Source organism: Leptodactylus fuscus, chromosome 1 (genome assembly GCF_031893055.1).
Source record: "Leptodactylus fuscus isolate aLepFus1 chromosome 1, aLepFus1.hap2, whole genome shotgun sequence".
In the NCBI taxonomy this organism is placed as follows: Eukaryota; Metazoa; Chordata; class Amphibia; order Anura; family Leptodactylidae; genus Leptodactylus; species Leptodactylus fuscus.
In genome coordinates this window covers 31,337,788-31,350,109 of record NC_134265.1, presented here as the reverse complement: position 1 = coordinate 31,350,109, position 12,322 = coordinate 31,337,788, and positions in this window count along the sequence as shown.

Here is a 12,322-nt window from a genome sequence, read left to right as displayed (position 1 = left end):
TGAACCCAAAAGCATATGTTTTCCATCAGTCCCAACACTCATTTTCTATGGCGACCTTTTATGGGGTACAGTATTGGAAGGTTTTGAATACTTCAGATATACTACATCTACCACATTACCCATGTCCAATCTAGAACTGACATCCGAAGCTGATCAGATTAGTAGACTAGACCAATTCCTCCTAAACCCATGCTGATGGGGTGTTATAAGATAATTTTCAGTGGGCTACTCCAGGATAGTATTTTTTTAGAAAACCTTCAAATATTTTACCCACCACTGAGGTTATACTTACCAGTATATAGTTTCCCAAATCACTTTTTCACCCCTTTGTTGTATTTTGTTGTTTGGTAACATTTGCTATGCACCAGTCTTGTTCTAGACAGTTCAGAAATATTAGATGCAGTAGTCTGCATATTGCTGTATTCAATATCTTGAGAACCAAGGGATGAATAACATCAGAACAGAGTGATTTGCCTATTATAGAATTTTTAAGACACCTCTTCACTTCTTTTTAGGTTAACCAGGTGACATTTAATGTAGACTTCATCTTATCTCTAGTCCTGTCCCCAGATATTGTATTTCCCTGTGTACAAACAGTAGAGAAGAAGGCAAGTAATAGATTATCCTTTTCCTCATCCTCCTCCACCATTACTCCCAGTGTATTTTTGAGAGATTCCACAGTCTCAGTTTTAAGTTTTTTTGTTATTTATGTAATTGAATAAAATTTGGGGGTTATTTCTATTTCCCCTGTCTATGAACCTCGCTGTCTCAATCTTTTGCTGCCTTTATTTGATTTCAAACATCTTATTTTACTCCTTATAATATTTTGACAATTTTTTACTTCCCTCCTGTTCTCTTGGTAAAAAATATGCAAATCTATTCTCCAGGATGTAATTAGGAGAACAGTGCACTCTGAACGCCGCCCTCTAGAGGGCAGCATTCTTAACATCATGCATGACTCAGTTAAAAAGTCTATTTAATCATGATGTGGATTTAATTGCCAAATTAGTATTTCTATTCCAAAAGGAACGGATTCCCAGCTATGACTCCTGTTTTCTTATAATTTATTGTGCCCCTCACAGTTTGTTTAACTACAATGGTTTTCATTTGTTCCCAACTCATGCAATATATTTAGGATGCTTCTAAAAATGTCCTATTTACTTTATACTTTTGTTTTTAAGGACATTCTCACAGTTTATAACTAGAGATGAGCGAGTAGTATTCGATTGAATACTTTGCTCCCATAGGAATGCGTTTAAGCGACCGAACACTAAGCGGTTAAGCGCATCAAATATTCACTGCGCTTAACCCCTTGGTGTTTGGCCGCTTACACGCATTCCTATTGGAGCGAGGTATTCGATCGAATACTACTCGCTCATCTCTATTTATAACCCTAAGGTCATCTCTTAGCTGATGAAAATTGACCTTCCTGAAATGTAGTATTTCTTTAACCTTCTACAAAACATCTTAATAAAGGACACTTGAAAATGTATTATATTGTGCTAACTATTGCCCGGGTAACCCGAACCCAACTTTTGATATTCTGTCAGATCTGTTGGTTAAACTTAAGTCTAGATGTGGCCCTTCTAAGGTTGGGTTGTGCACTAGCTGAGGGAGGTAATTATTGTTAATTTTTGCCAAAAATTGGGCCTGCAGGTTTCTGTTTCCCAATTTATAATGCGGTAGTTGAAGTCCCACATACTAATTATCTCATTATTTTTAGCTGACTCCTCTATTTGGTCCATTAGTGACTTTTCCTCTTCCTCCATTATACTTGTAGACGTAAAACAAACCCCTATTAATATTTTATTTTCATTTTTCCTTCCAATTATTTCCACCCATGGGGACTCTACATATGAATTTTCCTCACAGAAGTCATCTCATAGTCCAGACTTTAGGCAAGATTTTATATAGAAACAAATTCCTCCCCTTCTCCTACTTATCCAGTCTTTTGTGAATAGACTGTGCTACTGTATATTTATAGCCCAGTCATTGCTGTCGTCCAGCCATGTCTCACTTATCCCCACCATGTCATATCCATCTTCCAGCATTATTGCTTCTAATTCCTCAGTCTTATTGCTGGGGCTCCTGGCTTTACTATACAGGATCTTTAATTGTTATACGTTATCCATATTCTGTATTTTCTTATTAACTGTTCTAACCCCTCCCTCTGCTCCACTCCTTTCCCTTGCCTATCCTACTGTCACTATCTCCACTATCCTTCCATTCTATACCATTTATGCCCTCCTCTCCAGTCCCTAGTTTAAATACTCCAACCTTCTAGTCATTGTCTGTACCCTCCCCATTAATATGTAGCCTATCCTGTGTGTCTGACACTGTGATCTGTAGTACGAGGGCACCACTAGGTACAGTTCTTGCCCCATTTCTCTTCACACTGTACACTGCTGACTTTAAGCACAACTCATCCAGCTGTTACTTACAGAAGTCCTCCGATGACTCTGCTATAGTAGGCCTCATCACTGATGGCGACGATAAGGAATACAGAGACTTAAACCGGGATTGTGTTGAATGGTGCCAGCAGAACCATCTCAGGATTAATGCTGGGAAGACCAAGGAAATGGTGGTGGACTTTAGTAAACGGAGAAGTGCCCTGACCCAGGTGGAGATCCAAGGAACATGTATGAACAAGTATCTGGGTGTGCTCCTCAATAATAAACTAGACTGGGCTGATCACCTGGAGGCGCTGCACAGAAAGGGCCACAGCAGACTCTACCTGCTCAGGAGGCTGAGGGCCTTCGGAGTCCAGGGGAAACTTCTTAGGGCCTTCTTCAACTCTGTGGTTACTTCAGCCATCTTTTTCAGTGTGGCCTGCTGGGGGAGCAGTATATCAATCAGGGACAGAAATAGACTTGACAGGCTGATCAGGAGGGCTGGCTCTGTCCTGGGGAGCCCCCTGGACCTAGTACAGGTGGTGGGTGACAGAAGGATACTGTCCGTGGTGATCTCCATGCAGGAGAACAAATCCCACCCCATGTATGGGACCTTGATGGGACTTGGCAGCACTGTAAGTGACCGTCTGCTTCACCCCAAGTGTGAGAAGGAGCGCTATCGCAGCCAACAACAAAGTTGACTCATATCTGCAAGAACCCAATCCCTCGTTCTTACTCCAACTCTTGAGCCACTTATTCACCTACTTAATCTCCCACTGCCTCTCATGTGTGGCCCATGGTACAGGCAGTGTTTCAGAAAGGTTCTTTCTGCCAAGACCCTAAAATCATTTTTAAGGACTTTTTCCTACCAATGGTCGCATAATCTCCTTTTTCTTAAAATTTTACCTACGCAGCTTCAGCTCACCTTTCCATCCTACCTTCTTCACCTTTCACTGCCTAGTTTGCATAATCTCACAGCTGTATGTGCATGTAAGGGTAGGTTCACACAGGGTTTTTTTTGGATTGGATTTTGACGAGTAATCCGCGTCAAAATTTGCCTCCAAAAAACGCCTCCCATTGACTTCAATGCTTCTTTTTTCCGCTAGAGTTTTTTCCCACTCTCGGAAAAAAGAAGCAAAATGCTCTTTCTTCATGCGGAGACTCCCTCCTGACTCGGCCCATTCATTTGGGCCTAATCCGTAGTCGAATGCTCCGACTGGATACCGGCATCCCGCCGCGGATAGCCGCAGAAGGCGTTTTTTGAGCCGGATTCTGATGCAGCTTCCCACGTCAATATCCGGTCCAAAAAAACCCGTGTGAACCCAGCCTAAGGGTTTAAAGTCCAGTAAGTGTCAGCGAAATGAACCAAAATCAGTAAACTAGGAGTTAAACAGATAAGAAAATTGAGGTATTTGGAGAGAGTTCAGAGAGAATAGATACAAGATACAATCACAGGCAGCAAGCAATGTCAGTGTCAGGTTAAGATATCCCATCTAAGCCATTGACTACATGTTGTACTAGGGGGCATGGCTATTTAGATTCCTAAAAAATTATCAGACCAGTATCCTTTGTGTTATTGAATTGCATTGTAAAGGGTTTGGATGGATCTCGAATCCAGAATTTGGTGTTCATTTTCTGTTGTATCTTGTGTCATTTCTTTGTTACTCAAAAATCCAATTCTTGTTCCAAAGTGCCCTGTAAAGCTTACACAAAAAACAGGTAAAGAAGAATTATTGATGAGCTGATGTCAAGCAGATGATTCATTTTTCATTTGCCAATATATACTCAATTTGAAAATGTAAAGAAAGTTCTCTATTCACTCCCTCACTGGAAAAAGTAATAAGAAATGGAAAATAAATTAAATGAAAAAAAAAACGGATTTGAATGAAATTTGGCACATAGATAGTTTGTAACCTCGATTAACACATAGGCTACTTTTTATCCCAGTAGATGACATGGCTTCATGACTGTTACGAATTTATGTTCATATACTGTATTACAATGCTCTTATCAGCAGCATTATCTTAGTTAATTGGGGTTTACTGATAAAGCCAGGTCTGTTATCTCTTAGGGTAAACAAACAGATAACACTGAGTCCATTGTGTACATGCATTTGGATATTATCTGATCAGCTCCAGGCAGTGCTGACACACTGGATGGGAAAACATCTTTAATCCAAATTGGCAGTTTGCTCATTTTAAACATGCCAGGGAAAAGAAAATCTAATTTGTTGCAAAATTCTAAAACAACGAGAGCTATGAACGTAGCCAGAAGTCACAGAGTTCTCCTCGAGGTGAGCTGAGGGGGATCAACACACTGATTATATGGCGTCCGAACAAGCTGGAGATCCTGGAAAAATCACTGGCACAGCGCAAGGAACTAGTTCAGCGGCAGGCCAGTCAAGCAAATTGAATTTCAACATGTCGTATACTCCTGTTCTCAGGAACGATAAGATGACTTACTCCTCTCTACCTATTGAGAACAAATGCCAAGTCAAGTATATATAGGGGAACGGAAAGGAATTGCTGTCGGCCAAATAAGCTCATGGCCAACTGCTATCAGTAGTATATGGTCAACCATAGGCCTTATTCATATTAGCGTCAAAAAACATGATGGCTGTTTTGGTAATGGCCATTTTTAGAACACAGTGGCCCAGAATTATTATAACAAGTCATAAAAAGTTGCAATGTTTTGTCTAAAATGTTTTTTTTTTTTTTACTTTGCCTCTTTCCAATGGCGTATCTAGGAATGGCGGGGCCCCGTGGCGAACTTTTGACATGGGCTCGCCCCCCCCCCCCCCCCCCGACCGACACTGAAGACCTCGACCGACCCCCTCCTACGCATTCCTATGCGTTCTATTATGCCCCATAGTGGCCCCTTCACACAATATTATGCCCCATAGTGGCCCCTGCACACAGTATTATCCCCCATAGTGGCCCCTGCACACAGTATTATCCCCCATAGTGGCCCCTGCACACAGTATTATCCCCCATAGTGGCCTCTGCACACAGTATTATCCCCCATAATGGCCCCTGCAAACAGTATTATGTCCCCATAGTGGCCCCTGCACATAGTATTATCCCCCATAGTGGCCCCTGCACACAGTATTATGCCCCATAGTGGCACCTGCACACAGTATTATGCCCAATAGTGGCCCCTGCACACAGTATTATCCCCCATAGTGGCCCCTGCACACAGTATTATCCCCCATAGTGGCCCCTGCACACAGTATTATCCCCCATAGTGGCCCCTGCACACAGTATTAACCCCAATAGTGGCCCCTGCACACAGTATTATCCCCCATAGTGGCCCCTGCACACAGTATTATCCCCCATAGTGGCCCCTGCACACAGTATTATCCCCCATAGTGGCCCCTGCACACAGTATTAACCCCAATAGTGGCCCCTGCACACAGTATTATCCCCCAATAGTGGCCCCTGCACACAGTATTATCCCCCAATAGTGGCCCCTGCACACAGTATTAACCGCAATAGTGGCCCCTGCACACAGTATTATACCCCATAGTGGCCCCTGCACACAGTATTATCCCCCATAGTGGCCTCTGCACACAGTATTATCCCCAATAGTGGCCCCTGCACACAGTATTATAGCCCATAGTGGACACCCATAAACAATTATTATACTCTGGGGTCTTTTCACACCCCAGAGTATAATAATCGGAGACCTGGGGGAATAAAAACATTAAAAAATACTGTTTCTTACCTGTCCCCCAGCTCCTACGTTGTCTTCTCCGCTGCTGTCCTTCTTCAATGATGTCGGACGTCAAATGACCCGGGACGCAGGCCGGGTTCATGTGACGTCAGAAAGGGCGTCAGGAAGGAGGCCTAGCCAGGATCTTGGAGAGGTAAGTAACAGTGTTTTTTATGTTTCTTACCTCTCCCGGGCCGCCGATCATTATACTCGGGGGTCCGAAAAGACCCCCCGAGTATAATGATAGCAGCAGTAGCGGCTGTCACTGGGCCCCTAATGTCCCGAGCCATGTGGGAACTGCTTCTGCTGCTATGGCGATAGTTATGCCATTGCCTCTTTCCCAAAATGGGATCCCTCATTCCATTCAAATCTATGAGGTATAAATGAAAATTAGAGATGAGCGAACACTAAAATGTTCGAGGTTCGAAATTCGATTCGAACAGCCGCTCACTGTTCGAGTGTTCGAATGGGTTTCGAACCCCATTATAGTCTATGGGGAACATAAACTCGTTAAGGGGGAAACCCAAATCCGTGTCTGGAGGGTCACCAAGTCCACTATGACACCCCAGGAAATGATACCAACACCCTGGAATGACACTGGGACAGCAGGGGAAGCATGTCTGGGGCATAAAAGTCACTTTATTTCATGGAAATCCCTGTCAGTTTGCGATTTTCGCAAGCTAACTTTTCCCCATAGAAATGCATTGGCCAGTGCTGATTGGCCAGAGTACGGAACTCGACCAATCAGCGCTGGCTCTGCTGGAGGAGGCGGAGTCTAAGATCGCTCCACACCAGTCTCCATTCAGGTCCGACCTTAGACTCCGCCTCCTCCAGCAGAGCCAGCGCTGATTGGCCGAAGGCTGGCCAATGCATTCCTATGCGAATGCATACTTAGCAGTGCTGAGTCAGTTTTGCTCAACTACACATCTGATGCACACTCGGCACTGCTACATCAGATGTAGCAATCTGATGTAGCAGAGCCGAGGGTGCACTAGAACCCCTGTGCAAACTCAGTTCACGCTAATAGAATGCATTGGCCAGCGCTGATTGGCCAATGCATTCTATTAGCCCGATGAAGTAGAGCTGAATGTGTGTGCTAAGCACACACATTCAGCACTGCTTCATCACGCCAATACAATGCATTAGCCAGTGCTGATTGGCCAGAGTACGGAACTCGACCAATCAGCGCTGGCTCTGCTGGAGGAGGCGGAGTCTAAGATCGCTCCACACCAGTCTCCATTCAGGTCCGACCTTAGACTCCGTCTCCTCCAGCAGAGCCAGCGCTGATTGGCCGAATTCCGTACTCTGGCCAATCAGCACTGGCTAATGCATTGTATTGGCGTGATGAAGCAGTGCTGAATGTGTGTGCTTAGCACACACATTCAGCTCTACTTCATCGGGCTAATAGAATGCATTGGCCAATCAGTGCTGGCCAATGCATTCTATTAGCTTGATGAAGCAGATTGTGCACAAGGGTTCAAGCGCACCCTCGGCTCTGATGTAGCAGAGCCGAGGCTGCACAAGGGTTCAAGCGCACCCTCGGCTCTGATGTAGCAGAGCCGAGGCTGCACAAGGGTTCAAGCGCACCCTCGGCTCTGATGTAGCAGAGCCGAGGGTGCACAAGGGTTCAAGTGCACCCTCGGCTCTGCTACATCAGAGCCGAGGGTGCGCTTGAACCCTTGTGCAGCCTCGGCTCTGCTACATCAGAGCCGAGGGTGCGCTTGAACCCTTGTGCACACTCTGCTTCATCAAGCTAATAGAATGCATTGGCCAGCGCTGATTGGCCAATGCATTCTATTAGCCCGATGAAGTAGAGCTGAATGTGTGTGCTAAGCACACACATTCAGCACTGCTTCATCACGCCAATACAATGCATTAGCCAGTGCTGATTGGCCAGAGTACGGAATTCGGCCAATCAGCGCTGGCTCTGCTGGAGGAGGCGGAGTCTAAGATCGCTCCACACCAGTCTCCATTCAGGTCCGACCTTAGACTCCGCCTCCTCCAGCAGAGCCAGCGCTGATTGGCCGAAGGCTGGCCAATGCATTCCTATGCGAATGCAGAGACTTAGCAGTGCTGAGTCAGTTTTGCTCAACTACACATCTGATGCACACTCGGCACTGCTACATCAGATGTAGCAATCTGATGTAGCAGAGCCGAGGGTGCACTAGAACCCCTGTGCAAACTCAGTTCACGCTAATAGAATGCATTGGCCAGCGCTGATTGGCCAATGCATTCTATTAGCCCGATGAAGTAGAGCTGAATGTGTGTGCTAAGCACACACATTCAGCACTGCTTCATCACGCCAATACAATGCATTAGCCAGTGCTGATTGGCCAGAGTACGGAACTCGACCAATCAGCGCTGGCTCTGCTGGAGGAGGCGGAGTCTAAGATCGCTCCACACCAGTCTCCATTCAGGTCCGACCTTAGACTCCGTCTCCTCCAGCAGAGCCAGCGCTGATTGGCCGAATTCCGTACTCTGGCCAATCAGCACTGGCTAATGCATTGTATTGGCGTGATGAAGCAGTGCTGAATGTGTGTGCTTAGCACACACATTCAGCTCTACTTCATCGGGCTAATAGAATGCATTGGCCAATCAGTGCTGGCCAATGCATTCTATTAGCTTGATGAAGCAGAGTGTGCACAAGGGTTCAAGCGCACCCTCGGCTCTGATGTAGCAGAGCCGAGGCTGCACAAGGGTTCAAGCGCACCCTCGGCTCTGATGTAGCAGAGCCGAGGCTGCACAAGGGTTCAAGCGCACCCTCGGCTCTGATGTAGCAGAGCCGAGGGTGCACAAGGGTTCAAGTGCACCCTCGGCTCTGCTACATCAGAGCCGAGGGTGCGCTTGAACCCTTGTGCAGCCTCGGCTCTGCTACATCAGAGCCGAGGGTGCGCTTGAACCCTTGTGCACACTCTGCTTCATCAAGCTAATAGAATGCATTGGCCAGCGCTGATTGGCCAATGCATTCTATTAGCCCGATGAAGTAGAGCTGAATGTGTGTGCTAAGCACACACATTCAGCACTGCTTCATCACGCCAATACAATGCATTAGCCAGTGCTGATTGGCCAGAGTACGGAATTCGGCCAATCAGCGCTGGCTCTGCTGGAGGAGGCGGAGTCTAAGGTCGGACCTGAATGGAGACTGGTGTGGAGCGATCTTAGACTCCGCCTCCTCCAGCAGAGCCAGCGCTGATTGGTCGAGTTCCGTACTCTGGCCAATCAGCGCTGGCCAATGCATCCCTATGGGAAAAAGTTTATCTCACAAAAATCACAATTACACACCCGATAGAGCCCCAAAAAGTTATTTTTAATAACATTCCCCCCTAAATAAAGGTTATCCCTAGCTATCCCTGCCTGTACAGCTATCCCTGTCTCATAGTCACAAAGTTCACATTCTCATATGACCCGGATTTGAAATCCACTATTCGTCTAAAATGGAGGTCACCTGATTTCGGCAGCCAATGACTTTTTCCAATTTTTTTCAATGCCCCCGGTGTCGTAGTTCCTGTCCCACCTCCCCTGCACTGTTATTGGTGCAAAAAAGGCGCCAGGGAAGGTGGGAGGGGAATCGAATTTTGGCGCACTTTACCACGCGGTGTTCGATTCGATTCGAACATGGCGAACGCCCTGATATCCGATCGAACATGTGTTCGATAGAACACTGTTCGCTCATCTCTAATGAAAATGAATGACCCACTGTTTCCGTCCTCATATACTCATCTTGCACAAGGCATCACTTTTGTCTTTCTCCATCCATGCATTTTAAGTATGGCCAACTTTCCTCAACGTCCCTCAAGCACAAATTCAAGAGTTGCAAGAAGAATATCCACTTTATACCCTTAAGGACGCCAGAAACTCTTTTCTTCTACGGTCACGTCTAGAAGTGCACTTATCCTTATATCGTAATTTCAGCATTAATCACTTCCATTTCTTTGCACAACGCAAACATTATTATTATTATCATTAAACACAACACGGTCCTATATAATCCCGTGTCTCGAAACGTCTGCACAAGAAAAAAAAAAATTGCTAACATGTTCTTTACCTGAATGCATTACGTACGTCCCACTGGAGGGTCAAGTAGGTGTCCATCATCACTAGGCACCCGCAGGTTATATAATGGCAGCAGACTGTTTTGCAAATATGACCTTAGAATATCGAGAAGTGTTCTTTTGTGTGTCTTAAGACGCAGGCGTGTAGCCTAAGCTTACTTCTGATTGCACTGTAACAATGAAGATCCTATTTCTATTTTTTCACTGATAAGTGACTTTCCCCAGTGATCTCATGTGGGCACACTTCACTTTATTGCCAAAGATCCAGAGGGTATTTACTCTCAAGAATAATGTATTTATCAAGTGGCCATACATTTTCATTCAGGAGCATTTGACATAGAGATCTGTCTTCTCGCTACAATTATGATGTCACTTTTTGGTAATCCCGTGACTAATCAAGGCCTGAAAGGAGGAGACGAGGAGGTGAACGTAAAGCCAACCGTATTTCTAACCCTACAGTGTGAGCTTAAGGAAGCTGCAGGCTTTTAGCCTGGAAAACATCCATGTTATGTGTTGATTAATGTTTTCAGTTGGCAAAGTATGTTTACTCCCACGCAACAGCCGAAACCATGCACTGGGGAGACACTCTTAGCCTCAGCCAAGAGGCAGTAAATATACCGGGGAAGATGATTTCTGCTAATATTACATTGCAAAGAAATATATATTTATGCACTGCCAAGGTAGCAAGAAAAAGCCAATGAAATGTGGGATGGTTGCGGGGAGTGGATGGAGACTTGAGTGGATTTATGAGGCAGTCGTGAGAAAAAGTCCACTGAAAGCGATGAAGGGATGAAAAAAGATCCTGGCTATATTCTAGGGGCGTTTACATGGGGTCGTGTAAGTGGTGCTGGCATGGAAAATAAAACTCATAGAGGCCACAAGACATGCTACTAGGATTGAGCGATCGTATTCGGAAAAGATCGGATTCCGATCGACGATCGAGAAAATTTCACGATCGCGATCGGAATTCCGAACACGATCTTTTTAGGTGGGATTGAGATCGTTAATATTTCCCACAATGCTTTGCTTAGCCTTCACACTGAGTATACGCTCCGCTCATTCTGAGCAGAGTGTATACTCAGTGTGAAGGCTCTGCTGCGGTTCCATAGGAATGAATGGAAGCAGCAGGCACACAGCCTTAACCCCCTGCGCGCCGGCTGCCTCCATTCATTCTAATGGGAGACTAAACTAACATCTCTAGTAGCTACTTACCTCCCGAGACGGCTGGTCTGCAGTGCCTGGTGTTCGTCTTCGCCTCGCTGCCGCTCCACGCTGCTCTTCTCGCCTCGCTGATGCCGCCTCCCAGGTTAGTGTTTAAAGAGCTAGAAAGGCGGGGCTTGTGGCCTAGGAGAGTGTGGGCGGGTACAGGGTCTCCCCACCCAGTACCCGCCCACACTCTCCTAACCCATCCACACTCTCCTAAGCTGGGAGGCGGGGGGTAGCGAGGCGAAGAAGAACACCGGGCACCAGAGCAGCCATCTCTGCAGGTAAGTGGACACCAGGGGGGACTAAGTAGCCAGAGGATTAAAAAAATCCTCTGGCTACATAATAATAATAATAATAATAATAATACATTTTATTTATATAGCGCCAACATATTCCGCAGCACTGTACAATTTGTAGGGTTCAGATACAGACAGATACATAACAAAGAACTTCATTTCACACAATGGGACTGAGGGCTACTTAGTGATTCACTACACAGCGTGGATTCTAACAATTAAAGTGTTCAATTGTTAGATTCAATGCTGTATAGTGAATAGGATTGCTTTTAAAATCCTATCTACGATTAATAAAAAAAATCCCATTGACTTGCATTGGGATCGGAATTGGGATCGAGAGGTTTGAATGAAAAATGATCGGAAATCGGATTTTAAAATTGATCCTGAAAAGTCAAGATCGGCTCAATCCTACATGCTACATTAACTCATTGAAGATGGGGGTTACTATAGTTATGTAACCTGCGGGTGGATGGACAACCATGGCTATAGCTTGAACTAGTTTATTGATGCTTGAGCATGAAGAAAAGCTTGAAATAAGAAGAAATATAGAAGCATGGAAAACCTGTAGAACCTTCAGATGCAATTACACCTCTCCAAAGGGTTTCTGCAGAATCTTCAGATACAATTACACCTCTCCATTCTCTTGACAAGAGATGCTTAAGGAGTT